The sequence below is a fragment of the Hyperolius riggenbachi genome, chromosome 7, assembly GCF_040937935.1.
Source record: "Hyperolius riggenbachi isolate aHypRig1 chromosome 7, aHypRig1.pri, whole genome shotgun sequence".
Taxonomy (NCBI): domain Eukaryota; kingdom Metazoa; phylum Chordata; class Amphibia; order Anura; family Hyperoliidae; genus Hyperolius; species Hyperolius riggenbachi.
This window is the reverse complement of record NC_090652.1, coordinates 241,839,934-241,852,332: the sequence shown is the minus strand read 5'-3', so window position 1 is coordinate 241,852,332 and position 12,399 is coordinate 241,839,934.

Sequence of the window (12,399 nt, the reverse complement as noted above, 5' to 3'; positions counted from 1 at the left end):
GACCTGTTTTCCTGTCTGACCATTCTTCTGAAACTCTGATCTTGTACTTTGCTATTCTGATACTCTGTTGCCGAACCCCGGCTCGCCTCTAGACTCCGCATCTGCACTCCTGATTCTGTACCTCGATATTTCTGATACTCTGTTGCCGAACCCTGCCTGTACTTTAGACTCCGCCTCTGCCTTTTGAATCTGTACTTTGTCTGTCCGTGTGTTTTCGACCTGGCTTGCCCGACCGCGAGAACTGACCTTACTGTTAGAGGCAGTTCCCAGATCCGTTAGTGACACTACCTTTGGTGTCACTCACGCTCTGTCCTTTCTGCGCTCAGCCTGACTCCTCCCTCGGGGAGGTCTAGGCCTTCGGAAGGAATCTGTACTTGCGCAGTACTCCTTGCTGCCCTGTACCTGCTCTTGAGGTGCAGCCCTCAAAACATTACTGTTGCACCAAACACTTACACTCTCCCTGGTGTCTAGAGGTTAGACATATCTGATTATTGACGATTCCGCAGATCCTCAATAATCGGGTATATCTGTATTCTTGGGGATACTGCGGATCGCCAAGGATCGGATTCCCTCTGGTTGCTGACACCGATCGTTACAGAACGCCAGACCTGTTAGTGACACCCTCTATCTGGTGTCACTCACGTTCTGTCCTTCCCTCTCCCTGTCTGACTCCTCCCCGTGGAGAGTCCAGACTACGGAAGGAACTTGTTGCTGAGACTGCAGTAAGGTCTGAATCACCTGCTCCACAGATGACCATTAGAGCCGTGTCATTTGTATCGCTGAGACTGCAGTAAGGTCTGAATCACCTGCTCCACAGATGACCATTAGAGCTGTGTCATTTGTATCTCTGAGACTGCAGTAAGGTCTGAATCACCTGCTCCACAGGTGACCGTTAGAACCGTATTTATCTGTCTGTACCTTCCAGCCCCACTGAGGGGCCTTGTGTCTGGTCTGTTCTGTTGGTGTCCTGAGTGTTCCTTGCCAACTCCTGTGGTAAGGTCCTGTAAAACCATTATTCCGCAGATCACCAACATTCAGTCATCTGAGTAGTGGCATAATCGTTACAGAATGGCAGACCCAAAAAACATGGTGACACTTGATGAACGGATCGATGTGTTAACTGCTACTCTTAAGGAGGTTAGGGAAACGGTTGATACATTACAGACTCAGGTTAACCAACTGACTGAGTCAATTAAGTGTATTTTAAACTCTGTTGCATCAGTGTCACCCCCCTCTGTAATTCAATCTAGAGTACCCTCACCAGGGAAATTCGTAGGGCACCACTCTAGGTTATCTGAATCAGAGAGGACGCGAAGACGCCTAGAGGGTCTTTGCTTCTATTGCGGACAACATGACCACTGGGTACGAAATTGCAGGAAAAAGCCAAGAAAATTTTTTTGGGGGACGGTGAGAGGCCCGAGTTCTAAGGAGTCTGCTGCGCCATCCCCGGGAAATAAGGGTTCTGGTGCTAGTTCAGATCCTGGCCTCCAGAAACCATGTGTTGGTGTAACTAAACTTATGGTGGGAAATCTGTCGCTTAAATATCACCCCGATTTAGATATCTCCCGTCCGTCTGAAAAATCTTTTCCGTGTTCACAGTGTAAACAGGATTTTGTATATTATGCAGATCTCCTCAATCATAGAAAGTCCCATGTACATCTTGCACCCCCTATTATTCCTGAGGAATTGCATTCTGATGAGAACTCGTATAGGGGAAGTGCGACCTCACTGGGATCAGAGATTAGTTTTGAGGAACAACAGATAGAGAGCTATTATGCGGATAACATTTCCTAACTTTATGAGAGTGATGGCTCTATCTATAGTCATGAATCTGCTGTGCAAGGGTCAAGCTTGCTTATTGCAGCAAATCGAGTTCAGGAGTCTGAAACAGTACAGTCTTCAGCTCCATCATCTGACCAGATTCTAAGTAACAAGAAACCACATTCAGGTTCTGAGCATGGTTTGGATCTTGTCAACCATAGTAGGCCCCACTTTAAGGGATACATATATTCGTGTTCTGAGTGTGGGGACTCTTTTGTACCTGAGGGACAACCTGTGACTAATGGGGAATCTCACACAGGTGAGAAATTATACGTGTGTCCTGTATGTGAGGAGAAACTTCTCAGTCAAGGGAAGTCTCACACCAATGAGAAAAAGTATTCATGTTCTCTGTGCTGGGCCCCTTTTGTATCCGAACTACCGCCTGTAGCCCATGGGAGATCTCACACCGGTGAGAAGCAGTACTGGTGTTCTGTATGTGAGGAAGAACTTCTCAGTCATGAGGAGTCTCACATTGATGAGAAATTACATTAATGTTCTGAGTGTGGGAAATGTTTTAAACATAACATAAATCTTGTCAATCGTAGAAACTCACACTGCGGGGGATAGCTTTATTCATCTCCTGAGTGTGTAAGATGTTTTGTAAATAACACTGAACTTCTCAGTCATTGGAAGTCTCACACTGATGAGAAAACTTATTCATGTTCTGAGTGTGGGAAATGTTTTTCGCCTGATGTACCGGTTGTCACGCATGAGAAATTTCGCACCTGTGAGAGCTTGTATTTATGTTCGGAATGCGAGAAATTTAGTGACTGTTACATTTATACCTTGTTCCAAAATTCTGAATCTGACACAGGACGGTCCTTGACTTTGGTATCTGGTCAGGTGAAGAGTGTGGGTATGAGATGAGGACGTCGCTATCATTGTCTCCTGGGGCGTGTCCGGAGTCCACGCCTCAGGGGGGGGGGGTACTGTGAGGAAACGCGGAAAAGCCGCCGCATGTGCCAAGAGCTAGGCGGCTGACTCTGCGTCCTACGCAGCGGTTGCACGCGTCTGGCGGTGTGGTGGAACACAGAAAAGCCGCCGCATGTCTTGACAGCAAAGCGGCTGTTTGCATGCAGCAGCATGTGCTTGGTGTGGCTGGGTCTGTTAGTGCACCTAGACAGATGGAGAGCTATGCACGCGCGGGCCTGAATGCAGGACCTTTATACTAGCAGGGGAAGTGTCAGCTGATCAGGAAGATCAGCTGACTCTTGCAGGACTCATGATTGGCTGAATGTTTCGGGCGGGGCAGCAGAGTCCAGCAACTATATATTCTGCTGCTTGTCAGTTGCTGGTGGTCTGCCATTGCTAACACTTGCGTGAAGGCACTCAGACCATAGTCAGATCCCAAAGTGTGCTAGAACCGGCCGGAGCCGGGGATCCACACTTAGCTAGATTCTGTTGATAGTTTAAAGTACTAGTTTGATTGTGATTATTGTCATGACCTGTTTTCCTGTCTGACCATTCTTCTGAAACTCTGATCTTGTACTTTGCTATTCTGATACTCTGTTGCCGAACCCCGGCTTGCCTCTAGACTCCGCATCTGCACTCCTGATTCTGTACCTCGATATTTCTGATACTCTGTTGCCGAACCCTGCCTGTACTTTAGACTCCGCCTCTGCCTTTTGAATCTGTACTTTGTCTGTCCGTGTGTTTTCGACCTGGCTTGCCCGACCGCGAGAACTGACCTTACTGTTAGAGGCAGTTCCCAGATCCGTTAGTGACACTACCTTTGGTGTCACTCACGCTCTGTCCTTCCTGCGCTCAGCCTGACTCCTCCCTCGGGGAGGTCTAGGCCTTCGGAAGGAATCTGTACTTGCGCAGTACTCCTTGCTGCCCTGTACCTGCTCTTGAGGTGCAGCCCTCAAAACATTACTGTTGCACCAAACACTTACACTCTCCCTGGTGTCTAGAGGTTAGACATATCTGATTATTGACGATTCCGCAGATCCTCAATAATCGGGTATATCTGTATTCTTGGGGATACTGCGGATCGCCAAGGATCGGATTCCCTCTGGTTGCTGACACCGATCGTTACAGAACGCCAGACCTGTTAGTGACACCCTCTATCTGGTGTCACTCACGTTCTGTCCTTCCCTCTCCCTGTCTGACTCCTCCCCGTGGAGAGTCCAGACTACGGAAGGAACTTGTTGCTGAGACTGCAGTAAGGTCTGAATCACCTGCTCCACAGATGACCATTAGAGCCGTGTCATTTGTATCTCTGAGACTGCAGTAAGGTCTGAATCACCTGCTCCACAGATGACCATTAGAGCCGTGTCATTTGTATCGCTGAGACTGCAGTAAGGTCTGAATCACCTGCTCCACAGATGACCATTAGAGCCGTGTCATTTGTATCTCTGAGACTGCAGTAAGGTCTGAATCACCTGCTCCACAGGTGACCGTTAGAACCGTATTTATCTGTCTGTACCTTCCAGCCCCACTGAGGGGCCTTGTGTCTGGTCTGTTCTGTTGGTGTCCTGAGTGTTCCTTGCCAACTCCTGTGGTAAGGTCCTGTAAAACCATTATTCCGCAGATCACCAACATTCAGTCATCTGAGTAGTGGCATAATCGTTACAGGGGCTTTTTGGCATGGGAAACAAAGGGGATATCCAAACTTGGGAATCTTTGGTATTTAAAAAAAAAAACAGATGGTAAAATTTCCTAGAATTAAGAGCGCTCTAAAGTATTCCCAAGTCCCATTTTCTGTATTTTGCCCAGTTGAAGTCCTATGTTTCTGGCCTTGGAAGCAACATGGCAGAGATCATGAATGTCAATGCATTTGACAACTTCTTTAATCCCCAAAGACCAAAATTATCCCTATCAGAGATCCAAGAATGTATAATAAATCTATCCTTGGAAAAGCGAGCTTTTCATATTTTTTCCCCATGGACAAAAGAAATTCAGAATGAAAATGTAAGTGCACATATCATAGAGGGTAATAATCTAATTCGCTCACTAATTTTGGATGAATCAGCTAGAGAGTCACACTTCAAAATGATACATCATGCCAAATATGCTTTCAACATCAAGTATAAAAATCCACCTCCAAATTATCAGCCATGTTGCCCCAAGTGCCATACCCTAAATGCTAATATGTTCCATTGCTTATGGTCTTGTAAAACAGTGAAGTTCTTTTGGGAAAAGGTCCAGAGATATATTTTGAACATATGCAAGTGTAAATTTGAACTAACACCCCAGCTTTGTTTGTTTAGTTTCTATGATCCAAAGTCTGAAAGTCCAAGTACATAATATTTTATGAATCCGCAACATTATGACACCATACCGGTACACTTCCTGGTATGCCAAGAGAGATCTACTGGGAGAGCTGGGTAAACTGCGTCTGAAGGAGAGCTATCCTAGATATAACGCAAGGGCTGATATGACCAGGAATCTATAGCATCTTCCTTTCCAATTTCTTCTAGACAGCTATGAGATGGTGACTGGGTGGGGTATGTTAGGGGGGGGTTAGGGTGGGCTTAAAGGAAAATTTTTGTGAAAGTCTCTTGTAATATATATATATATATATATATATATATATATATATATATATATATATATATATATATATATATATATATATATATATATATATATATATATATATATATGATAAACAATTAAGAAATTATATGTGAATACTAATGTAACCATTGCAACTGTCATTAGTACATTCCTGTTTGCCTTCTACGCAAGAAACTTTGTTATATTCTTTTCACAAATTTAATACAATTTGTTTAAAAAAAAATAATGGAACAAACCCATGCAAGTTAATAAGTTTATTAAGTGCTAGTAGGGTCCTGGGGGTATGGATCATTGGAGATTCAGAGCATATTTAGTCTAGAGAAAAGACGCCTTAGAGGGGATCTAATTAACATGTATAAATACATCAGAGGGCAATATAATACCTTGGCGGATGAGCTTTTTGTCCCTAGGCCTTCTCAAAGGACTAGAGGACATGATCTGCGCATGGAGGAAAAACGTTTTAGCCATTTATTTAGGAAAGGGTTCTTTACAGTAAGAGTGATTAAGATGTGGAATGCATTGCCACAGGAAGTCGTTATGGCAAACTCTATACCTGCATTTAAAGGGGGCTTAGATGCTTTCCTTGCGTTGAAAGACATCCATGGCTACAATTACTAGGTAATGCCTAATGATGTTGATCCAGGGATTTTATCTGATTGCCATCTGGAGTCGGGAAGGAATTTTTCCCTTTAGGGGCTAATTGGACCATGCCTTGTAAGGGTTTTTTCGCCTTCCTCTGGATCAACAGGGATATGTGAGGGAGCAGGCTGGTGTTGTACTTTATACTGGTTGAACTCGATGGACGTATGTCTTTTTTCAACCAAAATAACTATGTAACTATGTAACTATGTAACATTCTCAGTAGCATTCTTATTTTACCTATAAGCAGGGTTAGATTTCAAGAAAGGCCACAAAGGCCAGGGTCTTGGGCAGTTGCTGAAAAAAAATAATTCTATGTAACATTATATTATTTATTATTACTTACTTGTATAGTGCTTTACAGAGTATTTAGTCATGTCACTAACTCAGAGCCAGTTCCAGCTGCAATGACGCCCTGGGGCAAAAGTAACTTAGGGGCCGCCCCCCCTAGCAATGCCCCCCCCATTCACAGCCTACGAGCCAACTTTCAGGACCCATCCCACCACACTCCCAGTCACACAAATACATTAGGTGTCCATCATATGTCCCTACATCATTGTTGGGGACCCCATTATTCCCCGCCTCCTTTCCCTTACAAATCTAGAGTCAACACACATTAGGGTACCTACTTACCGACTCCAGGCAGGACAGAGGAGGCGGCTCTATGCTCTACACTCTGGACTTCTCCCCAAGGCACCTCTCCTTCTCGTTCCCTGCAGGCATATGGTGTTACCATAGCTGCAGGGGAGGGGACACACACCTTGGAGGCCCCTATAGGCTCTAGGGCCTTAGGGCAATTGCCCTCTTTGCCTCGATGGAAGCGCCAGGCCTTCACTAACTTTCCTTCAGCAATGCTCACAATCCAATCCCTACCTTGGTAATATCATAATCCCTATCATAGGCCAAGCCCAGTTTTGGGTGGAACCAACCGACTGGGTGTTTTTGGGATGTGGGAAAAAAACAGATTGCCTAGAGGGAAACCCAAACAAACACAGGGAGAACATACAAACTTCATACAAATACTGTCTTGACCCTGATTTTAAAAAATAAAATTAAGATTTTTTTTTTACATCTTCTAAACTTTATTAACACATAAAACAAAAATGATGAAACATTCTGTGATTCCATTACTGATGCTCCCTTGAAGTCTGATAAATAGTTGTTTCCTATCATGTTTATTCTTAAATGCTACTCAATGACCCCATTAGAAGACTGACATTCTAAGACTTTGTTGGTATACTTCATAATCACGTCTAACCTTTAATGGTGTTGACTTTAAACAGTATAATTTTTTTATTTAGAAAGATATAGCGGGAAGGTTAAAGAGGCAGAATATCAAAGCAATTGCTAAGTGATTTCCTCTTTGTGACGCTCATGAATGACAATAGTGTCACTGCAGCAAAACTCATTTCCAGCTATTTATTCATACAGAAGCACCATTTAGAAATGCTCACATTAGCATATATCAAAGTCATTTGCAAACATTTAAATAAACATAATTATTTTATTTTTCAGGGACCAAACACTGAACTGTACTGCATGTATATTTATGAGCTCTGCACAGGATGGAAAATGGAGATTGGGCTTCATGGTTAGTGGAGGTCTGGTGGACCTATTCACTAGAGTCACTTGAAGTGATAAGGTGTGCAGCAGGATTGCCAGTGTAATATTTTTATGCAGAGTATATCATGCAAAATGCTGGACTGACAAAAAATGGAATTGAGATTGCTAAAAGAGATATTGACAACCTCAGATAGGCAGATGATACAATAGGGACAATTTCAGGGGAAGCCACGTTACTTCTCTATGTTTTGGGGAAAAATAAATTAATATTAGGCCTGGAACCCAATAGCAGCACTTTTCTAAGCCTTTTGTAAAGCCTGGAAGCCACTAGGAGTGTTTTTCTAATCACTTTGTGATTTGAAAAGCTCTTGCTAATGTAATGCTATGGGTGTGATCCCACTAGAGGGATGTGATTTTTAAAAAATCCCCCATAGCATTACATTATCAAGAGTTTTTTTGATACTGATGATAAGTGCTTAAAAAAGTACTGCTAGTGGATTCCAGGCTTTAGATTGTTGTCATGAAGCTTATAAAAGCAGACAGATTTTTTATTTCTATTTTCATTGGTAATGTGTTATTAAAAAAAAAAAAACTCTCTAGTGTGATTTGTACATATATTTATCTTTTAGCTTTGTGCACATGACATTTTCTGTAAAATATCTCCGCAGCAAGTTGATCTAAGCGAGGCAGTGTTTCTCGTTCTGAACGTTTTACTTAGTCCTTTATGCCATTAAATTCCTAAACTTTCCAGGCAGCTGCCTGCTCCTCCGGAGACTCTACTGGCAGGCAAGCCTTGATACAATGCAATATTGTGTGTTAATCAACATCTGAATCCTGTTATTGAAAGCCACATAATAGCGCTCACAACGTCACCGCCATAAGTAAAGCATTGAGGAGCATGTTCAACATTTAAAATGCAAATATTGCTCATCACTTGCAAAATGTTCTGTGTCCTGAATAGAAATACAGCACCAGGGCCGGCCTTAGGTTTCACAGCGCCCTGAGCGAAACCTAATTTTTGTGCCCCCCCCCCCCTTTCATCCTCTTTGCACACACACACTTCACCTGAGTTACCTCTTAGGACAGTGGTTCGTGACACATGACGTCAAATGCTCAGATCTCCGTGATACATCATATATGTATAATAGAAAAAATACTATTAACCACAAAATGGATGGAAAGAGTGCATTATCCTGAATAAACTTAAAAATGAAGGCTAGAACCTTTCAGTAATATTAATAAATGCAGTCAGTGGGACAGTTAGCGACCCCCCCAAATTTGGAATGATAGCACAGCACCGACAATTTGAACCACGCACTATAGCCGCAGTGCACTTCTACACCCCCCCCCCCCCAAAAAAAATGCCCTCGGACTCAGTATAAGTAGGTAGCCAGGTATTGCTGCCCCCAGTATAGGATCTCATGTGTAGGTGCCCTCAATATAGGTAGCCAAGAATAGGTGCCCCCAGTATAGGAAGTCAGTTGTAGGTCTCCCCCCATAGGTAGCCAGGTGTAGGTGTCTCCAGTATAGGTAGCCAGGTGTTGGTGGCCTCAGTATGGGTAGCCAGGAGTGGGTGCCCTCCCTCAGTATAGGTAGCCAGCTAGAGGTGCACCCAGTATAGGAAATCAGGAGTTGGTGCCCTCGGTATAGGTAGCCAGCTATAGGTGCCCCCTTGAAAGCCAGCGCCCTGAGCGACCGATTTGATCTCTGAGGTCAAAGGCCGGCTATGTACAGCACAAAGCGAGGAAAGACGCTGACGCATCATCTACCTTGCAAGATGCTCTAAAGAGGATCAGTCACAAATATGCATTTTTAATCATCTGAATTTCCACTCTGAAACGTATCTAAGGGCCGGTTCACATTGGCTTCTGCCCGGATACGAGCAGCGTCCCATCGGCTGTGTCTCGTTCGGGGGCTTTCGCTGGCTTCCCGGCACAATCGGCAGTTTTCGTCCCAGCAGGTGGACATGAAGAGGCGGCGGCAGTAATCGACCATGGACAGCGCATGAAGCAGCCAGGGTCACCAGGAACGATGGAGAAAATTGGGATCAGAACGCCGCGTTCTCGCAAACACCGATAAGCGACACACGCTGCCCAATACAAACGTGAATGGGAGCATTTAACAACAAGTCCCGGATGCTGGTGGTAAACGCCCGCCAAGCGTTTGTATGCAATGGCCCTAAAAATGTTTTCTCTATTATTTGGAAGTGAACCTGTACTTTCATTAATAAATACATAAAAATAAATAAATAAACAAAGCAATGCACCACCTATGTGACGTTCACGGCGTGGCACGTGTGATATAATGACAAGCAGCACGCACTGCATGCGGTGCATTACCGCAAAATTTGCACATTAACAGTGAAAGTGAAGTCTACTTTTCATTGACTGCTTTACTGTATGCGATGCAAAATGCTGATAACATACGGTGTTGCTGTTCCTTTGCGTTTTGGGGTTAACGCACTGCATGAAGCGTGTTACGATGCCGCACACCACTATACCACACCGCTGTGAATACTGCGTAGGTGGTGCATTGCAGTGCAGCAAGCCGTGTTACAAAGTGGCCTTTATAGTGCAACACAATGTACTACTGTGAACCCAGTCTTAAAGTGAAGCCCTGATCAGTATTTCAGTGTACTTGCATAATCAGTCAGCAAGAGCAAACAGTTCAAGCACAGATGCTGGCATGAAATGCTGATTGCAAAGACCTGGAGGATGTTTCTTCGGCATTTAAAGCTGTGCTCTGTGACAACCAAAAGCTATCAGATTCACCAGAGAGTCACAGAAATCGGGGCACCAGTCTCATTCAGTTGCCAATAGATTTATTGCCTCCTCCACAAAGACAAAAACAGATAATAGAGTACTGTACAGCCTGACAACTGTTTCACGGGTCTCCCTGCTTCCTCAGAGACCCATGTAGGCTAGTAATTGGGTCTCTGAGGAAGCGGGGAGACCCACAAAAAGGTTTTCATGCCATACTACTGTGTTTCGGTGTCCGTTTTTTGTCTATGTGGGAGAGCAAACAAATCTATTGGCAATAAAATGAGACTGGTGAATCTGTACTCACATAAAAGAGACAACCATTACCAAAATATCTTTAAATGCTCGTGTTACATGCATTACGCATGTTACATGGCATGCATTGTTTAGCAGTAAACTTTACACATTTTATCTAGACACAGTAATGTTTAGTAAGTCGAGCACCTTATTCTTTAAAGGGGAACTGAAGTGAGAGTGATATGGTGGCTGCCATATTTATTTCCTTTCAAACAATACCAGTTGCCTGGCAGTGCTCCTGGTGTATTTGGTTGTAGTAGTGACTGAATCGCACCTGAAACAAGCATGCAGATAATCTTGTCAGATCTGACAATATAGCCAGAAACAGCTGATCTGCTTCATGCTTGTTCAGGGTCTATGGCTAAAAGTATTAGAGACAGAGGATCAGCAGGGCAGCCAGGCAACTGGTATTGCTTAAAAGGAAATAAATATGGAATCCTCCACATCCCTCTCACTTCAGTTGTCCTTTAAAGTGTTAATGTACTTAAACTTGACTGTACTTAAATGTATCAAAGGGGATCCTTGATCAACAATCTAATATACAGTCCATAAATCATGCATTATTAATTGTAGTCCCAAATTTTATGCTGTCATTCAGAGCAGGATCCATCCACTAGGCAACCTAGGCAGGTGCTTGTGGCCCAGAGGGTGTCAAGGGGCCCACCTGCCACCTTCTTTGACCTTTCTCCACTTCAGCTTACCAAAAGGAACACAAGGGAGCCTCAAATCTGCTACCTTGCCTAAGACCCCATTACATCTTAACCCATCTCTGTGTCATGTCCAATAGAAGCTGTTACTCCATGACTATACTGATAAACAACTAGCTACAGATTGTGCTGTGCTTTCAGAATTTTACAAGCATGTCATCACTGTTGTTTCTAAACTCTTCCTGTCCCTTCCCTTTTTGCAGTGCTCGTCATCCCTGTGCAGCTGTTCAGTTAATATTGAGTATAGAGTGATGTGGCATTTCTTAGGCTACGTTCACAGTGGGGATGTTGCAAAAGTATCCGGCCCCCATGATGTTTTTCACATTTGTCATATTACTGCCACAAACATGAATCAATTTTATTGGAATTCCAACACCTTTAAGAATTCAACACCTTCAAGAAGGCCCTCAAAACTCACCTTTTCACTCTGGCCTACCACCCCTCATAATTGCTCTAAACCCCAGCTGAACTCTGCTCTCCTACCTTTCGTGTCCCTACCTCTCCCTCTAGATTGTAAGCCTTTGGGCAGGGTCGTCCTCCTTTTATGTCCTACCTGATCATGCACCTCCATTACTGTGCACCCATGCTATGCATCTAAGTGAACCTAACTTGCCTAATCTCCATGCTCCCATCCAGTGACTGACTAAGCATTACCTTGTACTCATACTGTGCTGCGTGATCTGGTTTTCTTGTATTCCTGTATTGTCATATTGCTGTATGTCACCCCTAAATATTGTCTGTAACCTAAAATAATGTCCAGTGCTGCGTAATATGTTGGCACTTTATAAGTACAATAAAAAAATAAAAAAATAAATAAATAAAGACCAATACAAAGTGGTGTACACGTGATAAGTGCAACGAAAATCATACATGTTTCCAAACATTTAAATAATAAAACAAATGCAAAGTGGAGTGTGCTTAATTATTCAGCCCCCTGAGTCAATACTTTGTAGAACCACCTTTTGCTGCAATTACAGCTGCCAGTCTTTTAGGGTATGTCTCTACCAGCTTTGCACATCTAGAGACTGAAATCCTTGCCCATTCTTCTTTGCAAAACAGCTCCGGCTCCGTCAGATTAGATGGACAGCATT